Source organism: Mus caroli, unplaced genomic scaffold (genome assembly GCF_900094665.2).
Source record: "Mus caroli unplaced genomic scaffold, CAROLI_EIJ_v1.1 scaffold_13011_U1_1, whole genome shotgun sequence".
NCBI lineage: Eukaryota > Metazoa > Chordata > Mammalia > Rodentia > Muridae > Mus > Mus caroli.
This window is the reverse complement of record NW_018388645.1, coordinates 27,249-39,174: the sequence shown is the minus strand read 5'-3', so window position 1 is coordinate 39,174 and position 11,926 is coordinate 27,249. Positions and strand designations below refer to the sequence as shown.

The 11,926-nt window shown below is 38.3% G+C and overlaps 1 pseudogene; it reads left to right on the top strand.

Annotated features, from left to right (window-relative positions):
• LOC110287715 overlaps positions 1–6,383 on the top strand; it is a 7,597-nt pseudogene extending 1,214 nt beyond the window's left edge.
• The last annotated feature ends 5,543 nt before the right edge of the window (positions 6,384–11,926 follow it).

The window sequence follows — 11,926 nt, the reverse complement described above, 5'->3', positions numbered from 1 at the left end:
TAGACCAGGCTGGCCTCGAACTCAGAAATCCGCCTGCCTCTGCCTCCCGAGTGCTGGGATTAAAGGCGTGCGCCACCACGCCCGGCGAAACATGAATAATTTTAAGTGATATCTTACAATGGCTTTTTATGTATTTCTTAATGATTCTGTCTGTAATATTTTATTTTTGTTCACTATGTTTAATTTTCAAAGATAATTTTGTATGTATTGAAACATAATTTAGTATTCAAACATTAGAAGTAGAATCCTGAGTTATGGATATTATTCAATATGTGCTAATGTTATTTTTGGGGTAGTAAATGATATGAATAGAAAAGTAGAATAAAATATTTTGATGTCCCCATATTTCCTTTAGACAGGAGCATTTCTGGGTCAAAATTTGGAGGTGAGTGGGTGGCCCCATCCCTCAACCAGGGCCCTGCCTAACCTCTGGATATAGGCTCTACAGATTCTCTCTCCCCTTTGTTGGGAATTTCAGCTAATGTCCCTGTTGGGTCCTGGGAGCCTCAAAAAAGGGATAACATTTGAAATGTAAATGAATAAAATATCCAATAAGGAAAAATATCTTGGTATATTATTTAATTCTTAAAGTACTCAATATGATTGTGATATTGGTACATAAGACAAATTTCAAATAATAAAACATTTGAAGTAGTTATGAATTTCATATATAGTTCAAGGCGTGTTTTTATGTTTCTGGGGAATTAGAACTTCAAGACTATTATATAGCAGTCTTACTCTCTAGGACTATAATCTAGTTCATTCATGGCTTTCAGAGGAAAAACAAACTCTTTATAGATTTTCACAAATATAAAATTTATCATATCAGAGTTACTTATATTTATTATCTGAAATTATATTCAACTGTAAAGATCTCCAATTTCCTGACCTTATTTCAAGAAAGCTAGCATTTACACAGAAATTTAGCATATCTTGTAGTACAAAGTTTAGTGTAATTGAATAGAAAATTTCATGTTTCGAGCAGGGTTAGTTTGAATATGCTTGGCCCGGGGAGTATTATGAGTTATAGCCTTGTTGGAGTAGATGTAGCCTGTTGAAGGAAGTGTGCCACTGTGAAACTGGGAAATGAGACCCTCCTCCTATCCACATGAGAGCCACTCTTCTAGTGGCCTTCAGATGAAAATACAGAACTCTCAGTTCTTCCTATAATCATGCGTTCCTTGATGCTGTCATGCTCTCACCATGATGTTAATAGTCTGAACCTCTGAATCTGTAAGCTAGCCCCAACTAAATGTCCTTATAAGTGTTGCCTTTCTTATGAAGTCTGGTCACAGCAGTAAAACCCTAATGAATACAGAAGTTGGTACTAGGGTCTATGGTATTGCGATGATAGGGCTGACCATGTTTTTCTTTGGAAGAGTGTGTATTTGGAAAGCAGTGGAATGCTTTAAGTGTGACATAATGGGCTATGCTAATAAGAATATGGAAGACTTTGTTGCTGAGAGTGATTTGAATAGAGGTTTCAGTAGAGAGTTCCAATATTTGGCCTAGAGACTGTTTCTGTGGTATACTGGTGAAGAATGTGACTGCTTTATGCCATTGTCTGAAGAGACTACCTGAGGCTAAGGTAAAGAGATTTATATTAGTTGCACTGACGAAGGACTTCTCTAAAAAGCCCAGCAAAGTCTTTGTCTTCTTGATTAGTCCCATAAAGAGCATTCTGTTCAAGCATATCAAGCTTAAAAAGAAAACTAGTACAAAATATATCGTTCATATAAAAATAAAGCAACTCTAGGAAGTAAAATAAAGCAGAAATTCTGTGTTCAAGGAAATAAAAAGATTAAGGGAATAATGATCTCAGGGCAAGATCAACCCAGATGAGCTTATTGTTTGTATTTGCAGTTGAACAAGGAATGGTTTGGACTTTTAACCTTAGAATTCCGAAATAGGGGCCCCACATGTGATCCAGATTTTGAGGCTAAAAGAAACATGCTTTTGGTCCAGATGCTGAGGAACAGTAGCTATGAAAATCTTAAGGGCAGGTATGATACTAAACAGATTTAATCCCAGGAGACAAAGCCAAGCAGATCTCTGAGTTCAAGGACAGTTTGGGACAGAGAAAGTTCTAGATGAAGAAAAGCTGAAGCCCAGGTGTGGTGGTACATGCCTTTAGTTCCAGCATTCAGGAGACCGAGCCATGAAGATCTTTCTATTTAAGGTCAATCTACAGGGCAAACTCTAGGAGTGAGGAAGTTGGAAAACAGAAAGCTAGTAATACAATAAGGTGACGACATGTTCCAGCCCCAGCAAGCAGCAGGACTTGGCAGAATCAGCCATGTGGCTCTGACTTGAGAGTGAAGAATAGAAGGAATGTCTGGGTCAATTGATACAGGTTAGCTGGAGCTAAGAGATTAGCAGGGATTACGAAGAGACCAGCATCACTGAGGTGAAATCTTCTGGAAGGTGTTTTCTAAGATCACAAAGATGCTGTGTTCTAGAGATACCAAGGTTGTATCTTGTGTGCCAGTTGGACTTGGCAATGTGGAAGAATCACCCAAGTTGTACTCGTTTTGAAGGTATGAAGTAGCCAGGGAGAGCAGCTGAGGCTTAGCACTATGGGATGCCAGAGAAGGCCATTAGTGAAGGTGCAGTCTCAGTTGTAGTAGATGACCCAGGAGTAAAGGAGTTATGCAAAGAAGGTGAGCTTTGGGACCATAAAGAGAGCATGTGGGAGGCTATTTGATGAAGCCTGGTTGCTGGAAAAGTCCCCAGAATATTGGGGATGCCTGTACCATGGGATGACCATCAAGAACAGCAGCAACAGTGAGGTGGTGTTAACCAGAGTCTACAGTGGAAGAGAGAAGAGATCTGGAGAAGTGACCCAAGGCCTTTGAAAGTGCTCAGAAGATCATGTGTGAATCCCAGACATTGGAACTAAGGCCCTGAAATTGAAGTTGACTTGGAGACCCCAAGATATTAAAGATGCCTGATTCTGTGGGATTAGAACTCAGCCTATTGTGTAGCAGTTTTACTCTCTAGGACTGTAAACTAGTTCATGGATGCCATTCAGAGATAAAACAGCTCTTTATGGATTTTCATGAATATAAAATTTTTATATCAGACTGACCTATTGGGGGGAATTCTTAAGCTGTATTCAACGCTAAAGATCTCTAATTTCCCAAGTGTATTTCAAGAAAGGTTGAATTTAGACAGAAATTTAGCGTGTCCTCTAGTACAAAGCATACTGCAATTGGACAGAAAATTTAATGTTTTAAACATCCTCTTTAATCATCCCTGTGCCTTGTTTTAGAATACCAGCAAGAAGATATGAATATTTTTTGGTAATGTTTTTTGCTACTGATGAGATAAACAAGAATCCTTATCTTTTACCCAACATGTCTTTGGTATTCTCCCTCATTGCTCAATGTGTGAGATACATTGGGATTTATTGATAAAAAGTATTCACCACAAAAAATGCTTTGAATTATCTTAATTATAACTGTGGATTATGGCAAAGATGTGATGTAATAGTTACAGGACCATCACAGACAATATCTGTAAAACTGGCAATTAATTCTAGGAGACCAAAGGTGAGAATATGTGACACTGGATGAGTTAACAACCTTTTTCTTCCATTCATAGGTACCTGGGAAGAAAACTTGGTAAACTTGTGTGTGTGTGTGTGTGCATGCATGTGTGTGTGTGTGTGTGTGTGTGCTGTTATACATATATTATAAATGGTTAAATTATCAGATTGGAAATGTACTGAACAAACACAAAACATGTTTTCTAGAAAATCCAGACTTGTAAGGAAAAGTCCAATATCTAATAGGAAAATGTATATAATTTTCCTAGCATAATCCTAGCATCCTTAATAGGAGTTCTGAAAGATGAGTAACATTACTTGTATATAAGTCGAAATTCCTGACAGTCACATTCGTCATGTGGATGTTTGATCCTCTCATATATATCTTTTAGGTTTTCTTTGGACCATTTAATCCTAACCTAAGAGACCATGACCAGTTCCCATATGCTACCATTTCAGGTAGCAACCAAGGACACATATTTGTCCCATAGCGTGGTCTCCTTGATGCTTCAATTCAGATGGATTTGGATAGGTCTGCTTATCTCAGATGATGACCAGGGTATTCAGCTTCTATCAAACTTGAGAGAAGAAATGCAAAGACATGGAATCTGTTTATCTTTTGTTAATATAATCCCAGAAAACATGCAGATATACATGACAAGGGCTAAGATATATGACAAACAAATTATGACATCATGAGCAAAGGTTGTTGTCATTTATGGTGAAATGAACTCTACTCTAGAAGTCAGCTTTAGAAGATGGCAAGATTTAGGTGCACAGAGAATCTGGATCACAATTTCATAATGGGATGTCATCATAAATAAAAAGGATTTCAGCCTTGATTTCTTCCATGGGACTGTCAGTTTTGCACACCACAATGACAGGATTGCTAAATTTAGAAATTTTATACAAACAATTAACACTGACAAATACCCAGTAGATATTTCTCATACTATACTAGAGTGGAACTATTTTAATTGTTCAATCTCTAAGAATAGCATAGATCATTTTACATTCAACAACACTTTGGAATGGTTAGCAAAGCACAAATTTGACATGGTCCTGATATATATATATATATATATATATATATATATATATAATGCACAAGGATAACATTTACTAAGAGACAATATTTTTGTATCATTATCAGTGAGTTTCATGAAAATGTGTCTAAAGATTTTACCAAATTAGTTGAATATTTGTAATAGGAGCCAAGAGTGTTCTCATAAGAGGCTTAAATGAGGTCTAGATTAGAATAATTTCTCAAGAGCAATTTTCTCAAAACATGGTACATGTGCTGTGACTAATAGTTACTAATTTCAAGTAACAATGCTTGTGATTATGCATAATCTTAATACCATCTAGGTTGGAATGTGCAGTTGTGAAGAAAGAGATCTTAGCACAGTGAGGGTGACCTGCATAGGCCTATGAGGCATGTAGCTTCACTTACAGAAATATTCTTTATGCAAACAGCATTTTCATGAGAAATTGGATGTTCTTGTGCTTATGCGTAGATACTGACAGAGGGTACAACCCTGAAATGCATGCTGCATTTTATCAACTAGCATTGAGAACTAAGTCGGCACATGCACAGGCATGTGAGCAGTCAACTTAAGGTTTGAGGTATTAAATAATCTGAGTTGATTCATATTACTATTCATAATGCACCGAAAAACAAAACATTTTTTTCTTTTTGTTTAATAAATATATTTTTCCTCCTGCATTCTCCACGATGGTGTTTTGTCCCATCACAATGTATAGGTTGACACAGAGAACCCTTAAGTCAATGCTCCCTATAGCAATAAGGAATTGAATAGATGCTCATCACCAAAATATTTATTGAGGAATCTTCAGAATAAAACAAATGCTCAATTGTTAAATACATAATGATGATATCTTATGAGGACTTGTTGTTGTTTGCCAGCAGATATGGAGAAATCTGTGAGCTGTCCAGATGATAAGTATAGAGAAAACCAACATAGAGAAAACCCACTGCCTCCCAAGAGCTGTGTCATTTCTGGCTTATGAAGATCCATTGGGGATGGTGCTAGGCTGCATGGCCCTGTCCTTCTCAGCCATCACAATTATAGTACTAGTCACTTTTGTGAAGTACAAGGATACTCCCATTGTGAAGGCCAATAACCGCATTCTCAGCTACATCCTGCTCATCTCTCTAGTCTTCTGCTATCTCTGCTCATTGCTCTTCAGTGGACATCCCAACCAGGCCACCTGCATCCTACAGCAGACCACATTTGGACTATCTTTCACTGTGGCTGTTTCTACAGTGTTGGCCAAAACAATAACTGTGGTCATGGCTTTCAATCTCACTACTCCAGGAAGAAGGATGAGAGGGATGATGATGACAGGGGCAACTAAGTTCGTCATTCCCATTTGTACCCTATCCAACTTGTTCTCTGTGGAATCTGGTTGGTAACCTCTCCTCCCTTTATTGAAAGAGATATAAAGACTGAACGTGGGAAGATTGTCATTCTTTGCAACAAAGGCTCTGTCATTGCCTTCCATGTTGTCCTGGGATACTTGGGTTCCTTGGTTCTTGGGAGCTTCACTGTGGCTTTCCTGGCTAGGAACCTTCCTGACAGATTCAATGAAGCCAAGTTCCTAACATTCAGCATGCTGATGTTCTGCAGTGTCTGGATCACCTTCCTCCCTGTCTACCACAGCACCAGGAGAACAGTCATGGTGGTTGTGGAGGTTTTCTCCATCTTGGCTTCTAGTGCAGGCTTGCTAGGGTGCATCTTTGTCCCAAAGTGTTATTTTAGTTAGTCCAGATTCAAATTTTATACAGAGCTACAAAGATAAATTGCTTTATTGAAACTTTCATAGTATGAAAATATTAGGAGATATTCAACATATTTCTTTTTGTCTTAACAAAAGTAGTACTTAATCATATAAAAATTTAAGTAATATACAAATTTGAAGTTACAAACAGGACAGCACTGTCCATTGTTATGCCAATTCCTAAAGTTTGGTGGAAATGGTTTCATTCATAAATACACAAACTTGAAGATGTTGAGAAACAGAAATCTCAAATGAGCAATGGCTACCATCATTTTGAACTGTAGTTTGTGTGTAAGCCATGTACCTAATTAATGATTAATATAAGATGACCCTACTGACTGTGGAAAATGTCACCTCTAAGCCAGTTGTTCTAGGAGTTATAAAAAAGAAGACTGTAGATAGGATGGACATGAAGCCAGTAATAAGCATTATTCCATGAACTTTCATTGAGTTCCTGCATCCATGTTCTTGTCTTAGCTTCCTTCAATTAACTGTGACCAAGGTACATAGGGAAATAACACTTTATCATATATCCCTTTTGACTGTGGTGTGTTTTCTTACAGCAACAGAAACTACATCAGCAAATTGGTAAATTACATTGGTTGGCATTTGGAATATCATAGATTACTGATTCAGCAAAGTTATTGATTTAAAAAGAGGAACAAGATGGAATGTTATTAGATTATGGAGCAGAGTTACAGCATTGCATATTGTTGATGGCCATCACAGAGACCTGGAATATTGGGAAAATGTACAATGTTCTATGAAGATATTCAAAATATCAGATAATGTAATAAGAAGAGTACAGTATATGAAAAGGATTTATGGGGTTCCGTTTATGACTGCTGTATAAGGCTCTTGAACCTTATATGAAAACACTCCATTTCATTATGAAATGTAAGTGTTTTATTCAGTGAGGAAAATCAGTAGTGGAAATAATGCAATACAAATACCTTTATCACAATTAGGTCAGTGAAGTTTGTGATCATATATCACTCTAGATGAAGGATCTCATTATAAATTTTGTTAAAATATTAGTTATTAAAGATAATTCAGTTTAATATTACACACATAATACAAACACATACACTTTACTATTTCTGAATATCAGTTCGTGAAAGACAGTGTGATTTTTTTCCTCAGAGTATTGTTTGTTGCTTTATGTTGACTGTTATATGGTAGCTTATTTTTGAGAGTGTATTTTAATTGCTTTCTTTATATTTCCTGATTCCAACATACCATTTGTAACCCTGTATTCCTATAATGCACATATAATGCATGGCACTGTCCTTCTCAGCCATCACATGGCCTCTTATATCATTAATTGTTACTGAATGCATATATGTATTTGCATATACATTTGAAATATAAACTGTAGAGAGCATGTAAAATTGCATACTTTTATGTTCTGGTGTCTCATTATTTGGTACTACATGGCTAATCTTTGTTCCCTTCTCTTGCAGTGTCAACCTGTCCCCTTTCCATATTTACAGTTTCCTGTAAATGATTGTGTAGGCTAGAAACTTTGCAACCTTTCTTCCTTCCATACTAGCATGCAAGGTATAGTGATCCCTCCTCTGATTGTATTTTTGGAGTCATATTCATATGACCATGTGGTCTACCTATTCCCTTTCTAGAATATTTCTATTCCCAGCCATCTTCCTCATCCTTTGACTCTGCAGATCTTTCCTACCACCTCTTCACATTTCTTTTTGGCCTGGATGAGGGACAATTTTGCAAGAGGATACATTACTCTTTATTCCCTTTATCTTTTCTTCTGGTACCACGTAGGGTACCTTCTAGCAACTTAAATTCTAGACATTAGAGGTAAAGCTTCTAGTTGGGGACCAGCACAAATTTTCCATATTGATGACATGAGTAAGGTTTGTCTTCAGGACTATCTTCTTTTTTTACCAGTTTATATAAAACAAAAGCAGCACTCAGGGTTCAGAAATCTTTGTGGAAAAGCATGTCAAAAAGTATAAGTCTCAGAGGTATTGGGTGACTTCAACAGAACAGTATCATTAAGACACAAGAGAACTGATAATCTTAGAAACTCAAAGACATTTCTCAGCATTCATAAGATCTTCACATGATCAAGTCTTACAGTGTCCTAGTATTAAGAAGGAGACCTCGACAACTGCAAACGCATTATACATTTAGAATACATGGAAATTTCTGTCAAGGAACATTCTTTGGTTGTGATGAACTTAACATATGATTATCACTGATGTACACTATTTTGATGTTACATCACTTGTTTAAAAATTTGTTGAAAGGAAACACAAATATCTTTAATCAAAGGCTTGGTAGCACCAGGATCAACTCCACTAGAGATATAAAACATGTAATCTCCATTTTTTGCCCACTGTCACACTTCCCTAGCTCTGAAGTAAGTGTGTTGGTCTGGTGCAACACTGTGCTGAATACCCTTTTGGTGAATTGTACTTGATTACTGAGCACATCCTCAGCAAAGGTCTACTTTTGATAAGCATTTACATGGGGTGCAAGTATTTTCAAATCCTTCACCTATTTGTTAAGATCTATCCATCTCTTTCTTCCCCAGATGTTTTTTTCCATCAAAGTTCCTTTACCATTTAATTTAATTTAATTAATTTTTTTTAACTTTTAATGTCTTCTTTGTGAATTGCATATCACATACCCCACACAGATTCATTTGATCTGCATATGCAAAATATTGTGCTGGTTAGTTTTTATCCCCTTTATACAAATTAGAGTCACTTGAGAGGAGGGAATGAAAATCTGACTTTAGAATGTTTCCTTGATTAATGATCAATGTAGCAGGATTCCAATGTGAGCAGTGCTATGCTTAGACTGTCAGCCCTGGGCAGTATAGAAAACTATGCTGGTTTTCTCTCTGGTAGCTCTCTGAGGCGGGTCAGTGCAGGAGAGCACGGGCAACAGAAGCAACAGTGCTTCTCAGACATGGTCCTACAGGCCTTCATCCTCAGCCAGGAGGTGGAGCTGATCCTCAGTCCTCTGTGTACCTTCCCTGCCAGAGGAGAGCTTGCCTCCAGGAAGTGGTCTGACCCCAGGACTCAGGGAAGATTGCCATTCCTCTCTAAGGCTGGTCTGCTCAGGAGAGCACAGGCAACAGAATTTCTAGAACAGAGTTCTATAGGCCTACATCTGTAGCCAGGAGGTGGGGCTGTCCTGTAGCCCTCTTGCACTGGTTTTGCCAGGAGAGAGCTGGTCACCCAGGAGTGCTGACCCAGGCTAACAGACTTGCAGGCGGAACAAGCTCCAGCCAGAGACAGCTGGAACATCTTAAAACCAGAGATTAACAGATGGCAAAAGACAAATGTAAGAATCTTACCAACAGAAACCAAGACTACTTGGCATCATCAGAACCCAGTACTCCCACCATAGCAAGTCCTGGATACCCCGACACACCAGAAAAGCAAGATTCGGATTTAAAATCATATCTCATGATGCTGGTAGACTATTTTATAAAGGACATTAATAACTCCCTTAAAGAAATACAAGAGAACACAGATAAACAGGCAGAAGTCCTTAAAGAGGAAACAAAAAAAAGCCCTTAAAGAATTACAGGAAAACACAACCAAACAGGTGACGGAATTGAAGAAAACCATCCAGGATCTAAAAATGAAAATAGAAACATTATAGAAATCACAAAGGGAGACAACACTGGAGAAAGAAATCCTAGGAAAGCCGGGCATGTTGGCACATACCTTTTAATTCCAGCACTCGGGAGGCAGAGGCAGGCAGATTTCTGAGTTCAAGGCCAGCCTGGTCTAGAAAGTGAGTTCCAGGACAGCCTAGGCTATACAGAGAAACCCTGTCTTGAAACAACAAAAACAACAACAAAAACCCAAAAATCCTAGGAAAGAAGTCAGGAGCCATAGATGCAAGTATCAATAACAGAATACAAGTGATAGAAGAGAGAATCTTAGCTGCAGAAGATTCCATAGAAAACATGGAGACAAAAATAAAAAAAAATGCGAAGTGCAAAAATATCCTAACTCAAAACACCCAGGAAATTCAGGATATAATGAGAACACCAAACCTAAGGATAATAGGTATAGATGAGAATGAAGATTATCAACTTAAAGGACCAGTAAATATCTCCAACAAAATTATAGAAGAAAACTTCCCTAATTTAAAGAAAGACATAACCATGAACATTCAGGATGCCTACAGAACTCCAAATAGACTGAAGCAGAAAAGAAATTCTTCCCAACACATAATAATCAAAACACCAAATGCACAAAACAAAGATAGAATATTAAAAGTAGTGCTACTCCCATTTTTAGATCCTAGATGGTTTTGTTCAATTCCATCACCTGCTTGGTAGTGTTTTCCAGTAATTCCTTAAGGGATTTTTGTGTTTCCTGTTTAAGGGCTTCTAGCTGTTTACCTGAGTTTTCCTGTATTTCTTTAAGGGAATTATTTCCTTCTTAAAGTCCTCCACCATCATCATGGGAAGTGACTTTAGATCCATATCTTGCTTTTCTGGTGTGATGGTGTATCCAGGACTTGCTATGGTGGGAGAGTTTGGTTCTGATGATGCCAAGTAACGTTGGTTTTTGCTCTTCTGTTCTTACACTTGCCTCCTGCCATCTGATTATCTCAAGTGCTTGCTGCCCTCAGTATATCTGATTGGAGCCTGTCCTTTCTATAATCCCGGTTGATTCAGGACTCCTCAGAGTCCAGCTTTCTCTATGATTCTGGGCTCCTGTAAACCTGAGATTCTGGGTGTGTCAGAGTTCTTGGCAGTCAAGCTTCCTCTGAGACCCTGGAATCCTGGTGTGACCAAGCTCCTGTTATCCTGGGATCCTGGAATCCTAAGATCCTGGTCATGTTACAGTGCCTGGAAGTGGTGTCTCCTCTGGGGACCATAGGGCTGTCTGGCGTGTTTGAAACCAAGGTATACCAGCACCGATCAGAAGGAACCCAGGCTGCTGGTCAGGCAGGGCTCCTGTGTCCTTGCTCCTGCTGTCACAGGCCCGTCAAGATTGGTTTGGAACATGCTACATCACTCCAGTGAAGTCTGCATGACAGGCCTAAAAGCCTGGAAGCAGTCACGAGGCAAAGAGTTTCACGGAAACAGCCTCCTGGAACCTTGGCATTCCCATAGCACGTACACTCAAAACCTGTCCCAGTGTAAGTCTGGTGTATGGATCCGTATGCTCTCTTTCAGTATTGTTTTAAGTGCCTTTAAGGATTGATTTTGACATATAGATAAGCCTCTACTAGGGTTCCAATGTCCTAGAAAGTCCTTGAAGCCGACCCTGAGCTTGCAATTCAGTAAGAATGTTTTCTATTCAGTAACATTCAAATTTACCTCTAGTAGAGACAGTGAAAATAATCAGGCATTACTATTTACTTGAATAGAGCTAGAAAAGCTCAAGGCTAGTCTACATAGTAATTACTTAGAACAATAGCCAAGTCACATCCATAAACAGGTGTACTGGCTATTTTTGTGTCAACTTGACACAGCTGAGTTATCACAGAGAAAGGAGCTTCAGTTGAGGAAATGCCTCCATGAGATCCAACTGTAAGACATTTTCTCAATTAGTGATCAAGGGGGAAAGG